Source organism: Scyliorhinus canicula, chromosome 15 (genome assembly GCF_902713615.1).
Source record: "Scyliorhinus canicula chromosome 15, sScyCan1.1, whole genome shotgun sequence".
Classification (NCBI taxonomy): domain Eukaryota; kingdom Metazoa; phylum Chordata; class Chondrichthyes; order Carcharhiniformes; family Scyliorhinidae; genus Scyliorhinus; species Scyliorhinus canicula.
In genome coordinates this window covers 140,287,539-140,301,501 of record NC_052160.1, presented here as the reverse complement: position 1 = coordinate 140,301,501, position 13,963 = coordinate 140,287,539, and the positions used below count along the sequence as shown (strand labels likewise).

General features: G+C 49.5%; 1 long non-coding RNA gene across 1 annotated transcript in view; it reads left to right on the top strand.

Moving 5' to 3' along the window:
- The window catches only part of LOC119979028, a 44,195-nt gene that overhangs the window by 975 nt on the left and 29,257 nt on the right, over nucleotides 1-13,963 (top strand). The window contains exon 2 of the long non-coding RNA XR_005463622.1: nucleotides 701-796. This is a non-coding gene — a long non-coding RNA (uncharacterized LOC119979028). The remainder of the gene's footprint in view (nucleotides 1-700; nucleotides 797-13,963) is intronic.

Here is a 13,963-nt window from a genome sequence, read left to right as displayed (position 1 = left end):
GAGCGATTCAGCGGATTCAAGTTAAAATGCCAGGGGGAGTGCCAGGGTGCCACCCTGTCCTGTTCCCAACCACCTGCTGGTCTCCAATGGCCTGGGAACCCCCCCCCCCCCCCCCCCAAGGTGCAGTTACAACTGGTCCACGTTTGTGTACGTCAGTACTAAACTACGCCTTGGCGAAGTTTCCCAGGTGCGGCCACTGAGACCAGGGTGCCGGGTGAATCAGGCGTCCGGGTATTTACGTGAGCCATAAGGATCTGGACCTTGCCGGGCGAAGCGAGTTGGGTGTCTCGTGATCGGCCTGGCAGGGAGCCTGATTTGGGGCTCACGCACGATTTACCCGTTGCAGCCGGATCTGCACCCCTTATTTACAATTATATACAGAGATTTACAGTAAGGGAGCTCATAAGTTAAGTTTATCAGGTGACTTCCTAACCTTTGCCACCAGTCTCAACTTGGTCATTGGGTCTTTCAGATTTGAAGCATCCAAGTCTCCAGCAAGGGTAGAGTCTAAGACAGGGGTACGGTGACTACCCCTTCAACTCCTTCTGTGGCCCCTGATGACTCCCCTTGAGAAAACCTTGCTTCAAGGAAATTACATAAAGCACAGAAACAGACCTCAGTCCATGTCCAAAATATAACTATCCACATGACACATATATAATGTAAATTTAACTGAGACAAGATATTTGGCTTATTTTAGCTCATTCATCTCGGAAGATTGACATTGTCCAAACTCTGCATTAAATTGGAGGCAATATAAGGAACAACGACAAATCTCTACTCTTAGGTCGGAAAGGTAGGAGAAATTCTGTAGTCTTCACCTTTGAAGAGAGTCAGTCCATAGTTAAAGAGACATATTCAACAATATAGAAAAGATAAATCAGGAGTATAATTTTAATGAAATCCGTGGATGATATCTTAAACGTGGGGCGGCACGGTAGCACAGTGGTTACCACAGTTGCTTCACAGTTCCAGGGTCCCAGGTTCGATTCCAGGCTTGGGTCATATAGAGTCTGCACGTTCTCCCCGTGTCTGCGTGGGTTTCCTCCGGGTGCTCCAGTTTCCTCCCACAGTCCAAAGATGTGCAGGTTAGGTGGATTGGCCATGATAAATTGCCCTTAGGTTGGGTGGGGTTACTGGGTTATTGGGATAGGGTAGAGGTGTGGGCTTAAGTGGGATGCTCTTTTCAAGAGCCGGTGCAGATTCGATGGGCCGAATGGCCTCCTTCTGTACTGTAGATTCTATGATTCTAAACTTAGTGAGAGCTTTTTCATACAAACAATCATCAGCACTTGGAATTAGACACAGGCACAGGGACAAAAGTGAGTTCTCTGAGCACAGACAGAAATAAAGCTTTTTATTTGACCATTGCTTTTTTAATGCACTCCTTTTAGAGAGCTGAATTTCAATTTTCAGCCCCACTTGGAATGGGGGTGGCTGTCAGCACATAGCAAACCTCGAGATTTCAGCTGCATATTTACCAATGGCTTTTTAACGCAGCCACAACATTTGCATCTGGCTTCTGTGTTTCCCAACCAATTAGAAGTGATGGGCATCTGTTTCTATTCCATTATGTTAAACGGGGGATTCAGTGGAGTCTTGTGATTGAGGAAAGCCCGTGGCTTTCTTTTTCTCTGCTTCCAGCTGATTGGGTGAGTACGGTTATAAATTCCAGAATAAAAAGGAGCCGACAAGAAGGACCCTAGTTACGATTAGTTAATTCCAGTTAATATTATTTGATACCAAAGGATTAATTTAACATAAATGGGTAAGACACGGCAGGAGAGCTCCAAGCCGTGGTCTGCTCTTCTTGTTCCATGTGGGAGACTATGAATCTTTCCAATTCCCAGATCCAGCCTGTGTCCAGCGTCTCCAGCTGCAGCTCCTGGAAGCCCGGTTTCGGTGCTGGAGTGGTGCCTGGAGACATTCTGGAGCATCTGCGAGGTGGATACTATCCTGGATAGCACTTGCAGAGAGGTGGTCACACCACAGGCTCAGACTCCACAGGCAGGAAGGGAATGGGTGACCACCAGGCAGTCCAAGAGGGCTCGGCAGGCTGTGCAGGGATCTCCTGTGACCATTCCTCTGCAAAAAAGATATACTGTTTCGGATACTGTTGAGCGGAATGGCCTTTCGGGATAACAGCAGCAGCCAAATTCGTAGCACAGCTCAATTAGCTCAGCTGCACAAGGGAGGAGCAAATGGAGCAGAATTGCAATAGTCATAAGGAATTCAATTGTGAGGGGAATAGCTGGACTTTTCAATGGCAGTATATGAGACTCCAGGATGGTATGTTGCCTCTCTCGTCAAGGATGTCTCAGAGTGGTTACAGGACATTCTAGGGGGGAGGGTGAACAGCCAGTGGTTGTTGTACACTTTGGTACCTGCGACATAAGTTAATAAAAAGTTAATAGTCCTGAAAGCAGGATATAGGGAGCTAGGAAGAAAGTTGAAAAGTAGCACCTCCAAGATAATGTTCTCAGGATTACTACCAGTGCCACGTGCTAGTCAGAGTAGAAACAGTAGGGTATAAAGGAGGAATAAGTGGCTGAAGAGAGGTGTGAGGGGGAGGGTTTCAGAGTCCTGGGGCATTGGGTCCGGTTCCGGGGGAAGGTGGGACTTGTACAAACTAGATGGGTTATGTCTGAGCAGGGCGCGGGGGGGGGGGGGTGGGGGTGGGGGGGGGAGTTTAAGCTAATATGGCAGGGGAGTGGGAACCTATGTAAGGATTCAGAGCAAGGGAAATTAGGTAATAAAAGAAACAGACAGTATGAAGGATTAGAAAAGTGATAGGCAGAGTAATTAAGGACCAGATCTGATAAGGACACAGCCAAACATAGTTGAAGAAGGACAAGGAACGTTAAAGGACTAACCTTAAGGTTTTGCAGCTGAACGCTCGGAGCATTTGAAATGAAGTTGATGAAATAGCTGTGCAGATAGATGTACATGGGAATGATATAGTTGGCACCAAAAATGGGAACTAACCATTGAGGCTATTCAGTGTTTAGGGAGGACAGACAGAAAGGAAAAGGTGGTGGAGTTGCATTGTTGATTAAAGAAGCTATTGATACAATATTGAGAAAAGATATTAGCGCAGACTATGTGGAATCTGCTATGGGCCAAGTTAAGAAACACCAAGGGGCAAAAAACATTGTGGGGGGTGGTATAGAGACCACCAAACTACAGTGGTCATGTTGGAAATACATTAACAGGAAATTAAAGATGCATGTGATAAAGGGTGACTTTAACCTGCATATAGTTTTGGTGAGTCAAATTAAGCACAGTGCAATAGAGGAGGAATTTCTAGAGTGTACACGGGATGATTTTCTGGAACCAGTATGGTGAGGAACCAACAAAGGAACAGGCCATCCTGGACTGGGTAGGGTGCAATGAGAAAGGATTAGTTGGCAATCTAGTCATGCCCTTGGGATGAGTGACCATAATATTATAGGATTTTTTTATCAAACGGATAGTGAGGTAGTTTAGTCTGAGACCAGGGTCTAGAGGTAATTATGATGCAACGAGGCACGAGTTGGCTATGATGGACTGGGAAACAGTGGGTTTCCTCCGGGTGCTCCGGTTTCCTCTCACAGTCCAAAGACGTGCAGTTTAGGTGAATTGGCCATGCTAAATTGCCCTTAGTGTCCAGGAATGTGCAAGTTAGGTTGTGGGGATAGGGCGGGGGTGTGGCCCTAGGTAAGGTACTCTTTCAGAGGATTGGACGCAAACTTGATGGGCCGAATGGCCTTGTAGGTTTTTTTGTGTTTGCAACATGCAAAGTGCACTATGCTCTTGAACTTTCTCCTGCATATCTGTATACATGAGTGACATAGCATTTAGACTTTTGGGGTGAATGTGTGAATAAACAATCTTCTTCATTTAAACTCACAAAGGTTGCTGCTGTTATTTAAAGTGGCTGCACACACGCCGGGGCGCACACATCAGCCGGTATTCCCTCCCCCCCCCCCATGGCATGTTCTGCAGCAGTAGAGGTGGCCAGCCATTGGTCGACGATGGGGTCTTTTGGTCCTGTCGCTGTAAACGTGTTTCCCATTGCAGGGAACGTGCCGCGGAGGGGTTGGCATTGATGCTCCACACCAGCGAACGCACAGCGGCATCTGTAAGACCGGAAGATCCCGCAGGCGGGAATGGCCAGAAAATCACGCCCATGGGCTGATTAAGAGACACTGTGGAATAGGGGTGCAAGCGTTCTTCTGTTCTTACCCGACCCTGTCCGTAACACTGGTAGATTAGAACTCCCCCACCACGGGTGCCATCACCTCCCCTTTATAGGAAAACGTGCCGTTGCTTTTAATGGAAAAGCTTTTGAATTTTGACTTGAAAGTAAGTAGAATAAAGGGTCTCTGGAGTGAGTTAGTTTCTGATTTGTTTCAGAAGCTTTGCCAATGTCCACAGGTTGCCTTGACTTTGCTCAGCTAACTGGACATAAAGCCTGGGTTTGATATCATGAATGGATAGCCAGCCGTGATTAGACAAGAAGCTTGATAACCTCGCGTTCAAAGCAAAATCTTCAAACGTGTCGGGAAAATGGAGCAGTTTTTGAAGGAGGCAGAACTTTCAAGCTTTGGCTTATCCCATGCAAGTATCACCAGGGGAGTGGGGGGGGGGGGGGGGGGGGGGGGAGGGTTGACCAGTGGGCTCTTGCAACCACAGACATCTTTATGGTGTGGGTCACAGTCTTTAGGTAGAGGAAAGGAAGGAAAGAGCAGAAACTGTAACTAAAGGAAGGACTGCTAAAAAATCGCCATGGCAGCAATGTAGCCCCAGCGAGAAAATTCAAACAGTCGAATGTTCTGAAGAGAGTTTAAAAAGGAACAACCCTTCCTGTCCATCCATCCATCCCCTTCCTCTGGGTGTTTGTTTCTTCTATCTTTATCAAATGCGTGATAAATCATATTTAAATCTGATTTAAAAATCTGCTAAGTTTAATAAATATCAGTCCCCTGTTGGAGCAGACTGGCACGGTGGCCACAGGTGGCCAGTGTACTAGCGGCTTCATACGGCAGTCACGGTGGCACAGTGGTTTAGCATTGCCTGCCTACTGCGCTGTAAGGACCCAGGTTCGAATCCCCGACCCTGGATCACTGTCCGTGTAGAGTTTGCACCTTCTCTGTGTCTGCGTGGGTTTCACCCCCACAACCCAAAAGATGTGCAAGATAGGTGGATTGGCCACACTAAATTGGCCCTTAATTGGAAAAAATAACTGGGTACTCTAAAAAAAATTTTTTAAGTACTGCGGCTTCACTGTGCCAGGGTCCCAGGTTCGATTCCCGGCTTGGGGAGTCTGCACGTTCTCCTGTGTCTGCGTGGGTTTCCTCCGGGCGCACCAGTTTCCTCCACAAGTCTCAAAAGACATGCTTGTTAGGTGAATTGGATATTCTGAATTCTCCCTCTGTGTACCCGAACAGGTGTGGAAATGTGGCGACTAGCGACTTTTCACAGGAACCTCATTGCAGTGCTAATATAAACCTGGGGGGGGGGAGGGCTGTTGGGTTGCGGGGTTGGGGTGGAAGTGAGGGCTTAAGTGGGTCGGTGCAGACTTGATGGCCGGGTGGCCTCTCTTCTGCACTGTATGTTCTATGTTCTTAGTGTGGCTCACGATGCCCCCTCTGTGTCTCCGCAGGAGAGGTTGGCCCACAAGATGGAAGCGGGACCCAGATGTGACGGCAGGGCGCTGAACATCAGAGTCCTCATCCCCTACAAGGAAACGGGCACCAGAGGTAGACAGGGGGGGGTTGGCCGAGGACAGATCAGTCACCAACGTCAGGGTTGGCGTACGACACAGAGATGAGGATACTCTGGGTTTCGCACCCAGATTACCTGTCACATGTGAATTGTTAATGCCAGAAAGACTGTCCATCCTCCCTCCCACTGACCCACATGTCCATTCTCCCTGACCCATTCCCTCTCACTCACTGACCACATGTCCATTCTCCCTGACCCATCCCTTTCACTGACCACATGTCCATTCTCCCTGACCCATCCTCCCACTGAACCACATGTCCATTCTCCCTGACCCATCCTCTCACCACTGACCACATGTCCATTCTCCCGTGACCCATCCCTCTCCACTGGACCACATGTCCATTCTCCCTGACCATTCCTCTCACTGACCACATGTCCATTCTCCGTGACCCATCCCTCCCACTGACCACATGTCCATTCTCCCTGACCCATCCCTCTCACTCACTGACCACATGTCCATTCTCCCTGACCCATCCCTCTCACTGACCACATGTCCATTCTCCATGACCATCCCTCCCACTGACCACATGTCCATTCTCCCTGACCCATTCCTCTCACTGACCACATGTCCACTCTCCCTGACCCTCCCTTTCACTGACCACATGTCCATTCTCCCTGACCCATCGCTCCCACTGACCACATGTCCATTCTCCCTGACCCATCCTCTCACTGACCACATGTCCACTCTCCCTGACCCATCCCTCTCACTGACCACATGTCCATTCCCCTGACCCATCCCTCCCACTAATCACATGTCCATTCTCCGTGACCCATCCTCTCACTCACTGACCACATGTCCATTCTCCCTGACCCATTCCTCTCACTCACTGACCACATGTCCATTCTCCCTGACCCATCCCTCTCACTGACCACATGTCCATTCTCCTGACCCATTCTCTCACTCACTGACCACATTCCATTCTCCCTGACCCATCCCTCTCACTGACCACATGTCCTTCTCCCTGACCCATCGTCTCACTGACCACATGCCCACTCTCCCTGACCCACCTTTCACTGACCACATGTCCATTCTCCCTGACCCATCGTCCCACTGACCACTGTCCATTCTCCCTGACCCATCCCTCTCACTGACCACATGTCCATCTCCCTGACCCATCCCTTTCACTGACCACATGTCCATTCTCCCTGACCCATCGCTCCCACTAATCACATGTCCATTCTCCGTGACCCATCCCTCCCACTGACCACATGTCCATTCTCCCTGACCCATCCCTCTCACTCACTGACCACATGTCCATTCTCCCTGACCCATCCCTCTCACTCACTGACCACATGTCCATTCTCCCTGACCCATTCCTCTCACTCACTGACCACATGTCCATTCTCCCTGACCCATCCGTCTCACTGACCACATGTCCATTCTCCCTGACCCATCGCTCCCACTGACCACATGTCCAGTCTCCCTGACCCATCCCTCTCACTGACCACATGTCCACTCTCCCTGACCCATCCTCCGTCTCAATGACCACATGTCCATCTCCGTGACCCATCCCTCTCATCACTGACCACAGTCCATTCTCCCTGACCTATCCCTCTCACTGACCACATGTCCATCTCCCTGACCCATCCGTCTCACTGACCACATGTCCATTCTCCCTGACCCATCGCTCCCACTAATCACATGTCCATTCTCCGTGACCCTCCCTCCCACTGACCACATGTCCATTCTCCCTGACCTATCCCTCTCACTGACCACATGTCCATTCTCCTGACCCATCCCTCCCACTGACCACATGTCCATTCTCCGTGACCCATCCCTCCCACTGACCACATGTCCATTCTCCCTGACCCATCCCTCTCACTGACCACATGTCCATTCTCCCTGACCCATCCCTCTCACTGACCACATGTCCATTCTCCCTGACCCATCCCTCTCATTAATGACCACATGTCCTTTCTCCTGCATCTTTTCAAAAGACCAGCAACGCCTGTAAACCATGGTCAGTTGCCAGCCTCCGATTCTGGTCTTCCCTGCCTGATGGGCGGCTTGGTCCTCAGGGTGTGGGGCGGGGCCCTGCAGATGGGCCGCCACCACAAGCCTCTGTCGACGCTGCTGCCGTCGCCTTCTCTGGAGTCTGGCCGCCTGGTCTGTCAGCAGCACCGTGCGGGCAGCCTCCCGCGGAGTCCCAGATATCATCCACCCCGTTAATATCTGTACGGAATTGGAGAGGGTGAGAGACTAGAAACCAGTGGCGTCTTCCAGCCCAGGACCCTCCATTCCCCCATTGCGAGGCCCGGTGACCAAGGCCCTCGGTGCAGCCAGAGTGCATTAGCTGGACACACTCCTGTACCCCAGACATCCGCACTTTACCTGGTTCCGGGCACTGGCCACCCTGCACTATCCCTGGCCACCCAGGGGCCTCTGATGGCCCTGGAGATCCCCAGGGTGCCATTCCGCCTGGTCCACGTTTGTATCCTGGCCCAAGTCCATGTTTCAAAGCACTTTATAACTAATTAAGTACTTTTCAAGTGTAATGACTCTTGTAATGTAGGATACACAGCAGCCAATCTGTGCACAGCCAAGCTCCCACAAGTAGCCATGTGATGATCAATAGATCATCTGTGTTTTTATTCCATGATGCTGATACAGGGTAAATGTTGGTTAGGACATCAAGGATTTCGCACCCGCTCCTTTTGAAAATGGTGCGACGAGGTTTCTATGTTCACCCAAGAGGACCAGCAGGTTCGATGTTTCATCCGAAAGACACCCCCCAGTACCTGCTCTGGAGTGTCAGCCAGAGTTTTAGGTCTATGGAGTGGGACTTGAAGATCTCCTTTTAGAGGTGGACAACTGAATTGTGGCTTGCCACTGCAGTGGCCCACCTTCCCTGCAATTATGTGTTAGCTCACCTCAGCGCACACTCAGTAATCTCGCTCTCACTTCTGAATCAGAGGCATGAGCTAAAGCCAATTTCAAGATTTTGAACAGGAAGGTGGACACAGGCTGCTCTGGGCAGTGCTGAGTGAGTGCAGCATTGTCAGAGGCGCTGGCTTTCAGAGGGGACATTAAACTGAGGCTCCATTTGCATCCACTCGTTTAAGTTGGTGTGTCGGATCTCATGATGCTATTTGTAAAAAAAGGTGAAATGAAAATGAAAATCACTTATTATCCCGATGTAGGCTTCAAATGAAGTTACTGTGAAAAGCCCCTGGTCGCACATTCCGGTGCCTGTTCAGGGATTGAACCGTGCTGCTAGCCTGCCTTAGACTGCTTTAAAAAGTCAGCTCTTTAGCCCTGTGCTAAACCAGCCCCTGGTTTTCCTTGTGCCTTGGTCAAGATCTCAAACTAACATCATGGCCGGATTTAACGGAAACATTTCTAAGTATCATTTTGGGTGCAATTGGTGGGGTGTTTCACGATGGCCACGGTGGCGAGATCGCAGCCCGTATTTAATGGCACTTAGTACTGGAAATGAGCTCCCGGGAGCTTCTCGCCAGTGCTGGCAGTCTCGCCATCTGATTCGACAGACTCCTGCCTCAGCGTCTCAACGCTAATGAGGGGGAGCTTCTTTTAAAGGCTCCCTCATCGCTCCCTTCCAGTCAACACACAAACATCGCAGCGCGCAGACCTGCTCCTCGCTTTCGGGGTGGCGACGTGGCCAGGCTTCTGAACGCCGTCGATGAGAGACAGGGCACCTGCCCCCCGGAGGGGGTCGGAGGACCAGTAGCAGGGCTACCAATACCACTTGAGAGGTAGTGGCAGCTGCTGTCAGTGTGGGCACCATGACCAGGCAGACCACCTTAAAATATAGGAAGAAGACCAACGACGTCCACCGAGCTGCAAGGGTAAGTTACCATCTCTCCCCTGGCATCAGGTCCGCCTGCCACCCCTCAAATTCCCGCCCACAAATCACTGCTGACACCTCACACGCTCTCCACATCCGATCATCGTGACTGCCCCTCAGAACCCCCTGGAACCCACCAGTACAACCACTGCATGCCACCTGCTAGAGACCTCCTGGTCCATCAGGCGCGTGGGCCACTAAGCCCTCTCTTTGTCCCGGAAGGAGAAGATAACCCATAAGAAGCAGGTAAGGGCCAGGACGGCGACAGAGTACCAGACATCCGAGTCCTCACCCACTGTGAGGAATGGGCCCTGGAGATCGCGGGGTTGACTGAGGAGAGAGCAGTCATTGACAGCAAAGTTGGCCTGTGCCACAGAGGTGAGGATCCACTGCCCCTTCGCCAAGATGACCTGCCTCATGTGAATTGTTCATATCAGACAAAATGAAGCTTCCCTCTGACTGACCACATGTCCATTGTCTTGTAGGATCTCCATCTGATAGGACTGGGCTATTCAGAGTTGTCCCGCCACTCAAGAGAGGAAGGAGGGGGATGGGGCGAAAGAGGGCAAAATCTCATCGCCACCTGTCCTTCATCCTCCGGCTCCTCCTGTGAGTCCTCCCCGTGCTCATTCCCCTCCCTTCCTGGTCCGTCTCCTCCTCAGATGGGTTTGCATATTCCTCCTCCTCCAGCAAGTCGCCCCGCTGCTGTGCCAGGTTGTGGAGGGCACAGCAGACCACCACAAAACGGGAGACCTTCTGGGAGTGTACAGCATTGCATCACCAGAGTGATCCAAACATCGGAATGATATTTTAAGTAGTCCGATGCATTGCTCAATGACAACACGGCTGGCCTTTTGATATTGGTTCTCCGCCTCTGTCTCCGGCCACCGCACAGGCTTCATTAGCCAGGACCTCAGCGGGTACCCCTTATCCCCCAAGAACCAACCCGTCATCCTGGGGTGGTCCTCGAAGACATTGGGGATCTTTGGTGCTCTTGAGCTGTAGCGGGTAAAGGGAAATGGCTGCTCACCTCCTCAGCAGCCATTTCGCCAGCCTCACATTTTTAGTAAGGAGTACTGAACAATGCCCGCCTGATTTGTTGCTGGTGAGTCGATGTGCTAGTGCTATTGTTGCTGGACTAGTAATCCAGGATAATGATCTGGGGACCCAGTTCAAATCCCACCAAGGGAATTTAAACTCAATAAAATATCTGGAACTAAAAGTCTAAAGATGAACTCATTGTTAATTGTTAAAAATTATCTGGTTCGCTAATATCCTTCTGGGAAGGAAATCTGCCATCCTTATGTGGTCTGGCCTACATGTGACTCCAGACCTACACAGCAATGCGGTTTACTCTTAACTGCCCTCCTCTTAAATGGTCCAGTAAGTCACTCAGTTCAAGGGCAATTAGGGATGGGCAACAAATGCTGACCCAGCCCAGCGACGCCCATTTCCCAGAATGAATTTTTAAAAATTCCTAGGAATCCATTATCTTCGACTTCAATCGCGCCAGTGGGATTGAAATTAATGCAAATTGGGGTTAATGATACTCTCGCAATATTTGGCTATGATCCAGAATTTGCCATCCAGAGTGTGCAGGGTAGATAGCAAACTGATTTGCGCTTGGTACGAATCTCGATTTTGGCCATTCCCGCTATATTATTCTTAAAGTTTAGAGAACTCAATTCATTTTTTCCAATTAAAGGTCACTTTAGCATGGCCAATCCACCTCGCCTGCACTACTTTGGGTTGTGATGGCGAGACCCACGCAGACACGGGGAGAATGTGTAAACTCCACATGGACAGTGACCCAGAGCCGGGATCGAACCTGGGACCTCGGCGCCGTGAGGCAGCACTTTCCCACTATTTAACGGGCACGCCCAGATCCGGGCTAGGCGCAACGCGGTGGTTAAATCGCACCCATGTCTGTGGAACTTGTAGTGCACAAATCACCTACTTGATCCTGGTGACACTTCAAAGCTGTGAAAACCTTTTAGTCACTACAGTATTATGTATACTGGTGTAAAAGTTGAATTTTCCAGACCAATATTTTCAGTCAATCATGGGATTGGTGTTTAAATGGGTGATGTTTTTGAGGGGTCGATGGGTCTTTGATCTGAGTCCCAGCAAAATCCAAAAAAAACCATCACAATGGAAGAAACCAACAACACAAAATATTTTGGTTGAATGATCTAATATTTATTTATTGTAGAAGATTATGAACCATACAAATATAATTCAAAGCAAGATGTTCACAATTACATGGAACAGCTCCAGGATTATGCTTTGGTTCTGAAATATTTGGGCTTTGATCCCTGAAAATCTGGGGGTTGAATTTGACATGAGGTTCATGAGAAATTATTATTCTTTTCAAGGCCAAAATCACGGCTTTGACATGAGATCGACTTTTTTCGAGGCACACGCCTTATTGGATTGGATTGGATTTGTTTATTGTCACGTGTACCGAGGGACAGTGAAAAGTATTTTTCTGCAAGCAGCTCAACAGATCATTCAGTACATGGAAGAAAAGGGAATTGAACAAAATTCAAGATAATACAAGAAAATACATGAGAATACATAATAGGACAACACAAGATATACCATGTACTACATAAGCATTGGCATCGGTGAAGCATACAGGGTGTAGTGTTAATGAGGTCCGTCAATAAGAGGGTCATTTAGGAGTCTGGTGACAGTGGGGAAGAAGCTGTTTTTGAGTCTGTTCGTGCGTGTTCTCAGACTTCTGTATCTCCTGCTCGATGGAAGAAGTTGGAAAAGTGAGTAAGCCGAGTGGGAGGGATCCTTGATTATGCTGCCTGCTTTCCCCCGGCAGCGGGAGGTGTAGATGAGTCCATAGGATGGGAGGCAGGTTCGTGTGATGGACTGGGGCGGTATTCACGACTCTCTGAAGTTCCTTGCAGGTCCTGGGCCGAGCAGTTGCCATACCAGGCTGTGATGCAGCCCGATAGGATGCTTTCTATAGTGCATCTGTAAAAGTTGGTAAGGGTTAATGTGGACATGCCGAATTTCCTTAGTTCCTGAGGAAGTATAGGCGCTGTTGTGCTTTCTTGGTGATAGCGTCGACGTGAGTGGACCAGGACAGATTTTTGAGATGTGCACCCCTAGGAATTTGAAACTGCTAACCATCTCCACCTCGGCCCCATTGATGCTGACAGGGGTGTGTACAGTACTTTGCTTCCTGAAGTCAATGACCAGCTCTTTAGTGTGCTGGCATTGAGGGAGAGATCGTTGTCTTTACACCACTCCACTAGGTTCTCTATCTCCCTCCTGTATTCGGACTCATCGTTATTTGAGATCCGGCCACTATGGTCGTATCGTCAGCAAACTTTTAGATGGAGTTGGAACCAGTTTTGCCACGCAGTCGTGTGTGTCCAGGAGTAGAGTAGGGGGTTAAGTATGCAGCCTTGCGGGGCCCCGGTATTGAGGACTATTGTGAAGGAGGTGTTGTTGTTCATTCTTACTGATTGTGGTCTGTTGGTCAGAAAGTCAAGGTTCCAGTTGCAGAGTGGAGAGCCAAATCCTAGTTTTGGAGCTTTGATAGGAGCTTGGCTGGGATTATGGTGTTGAAGGCGGAGCTGGTAGTCAATAAATAGGAGTCTGATGTAGGAGTCCTTGTTTTCGAGATGCTCTAGGGATGAGTGTAGGGCCAGGGAAATGGCGTCTGATGTGGACCGGTTGCGACGGTATGCGAATTGAAGTGGGTCAAGGCGTTCCGGGAGTATGGAGGTGATGCGCTTCATGATCAGCCTCTCGAAGCACTTCATTACAACTGACATCAGGGCCACCGTGCGGTAGTCATTGAGGCATGTTGCCTGGTTCTTCTTTGGTACCGGTATGATGGTGGTCTTCTTGAAGCAGGTGGGGAACTCGGAGTGGAGTAGGGATAGGTTAAAGATGTCTGTGAATACCTCTGCCAGCTGGTATGCGCAGGCTCTGAGTGCAGGTTTAGGGGCTGGTTTAGCACAGGGCTAAATCACTGGCTTTGAAAACAGACCAAGGCAGACCAGCAGCACGGTTCAATTCCTGTACCAGCCTCCCCGAACAGGCAGCGGAATGTGGCGACTAGGGGCTTTCACAGTAACTTTGTTTGAAGCCTACTTGGGACAATAAGCGATTTTCATTTTTTCATTTTCATCTAAGATCAATTTCTTTCTTTCTCCAACGCACTTAAATTCAGGCTTATTGGGAGTCTGATCGTAGAAACATGCAACCGTTTTAGTTACAAGTTTTGGGCTGTAATTACATTATTTTTCAGACTCCACCATGCTCAGGTAAAACAAATTAAAGGCAGCTTGAAGGCAGCATTTAATCATTTGATCCACATACCGGGAGCTTGTTCTTGGCACATCCCTCAGCTCTGCCTCAGGTTT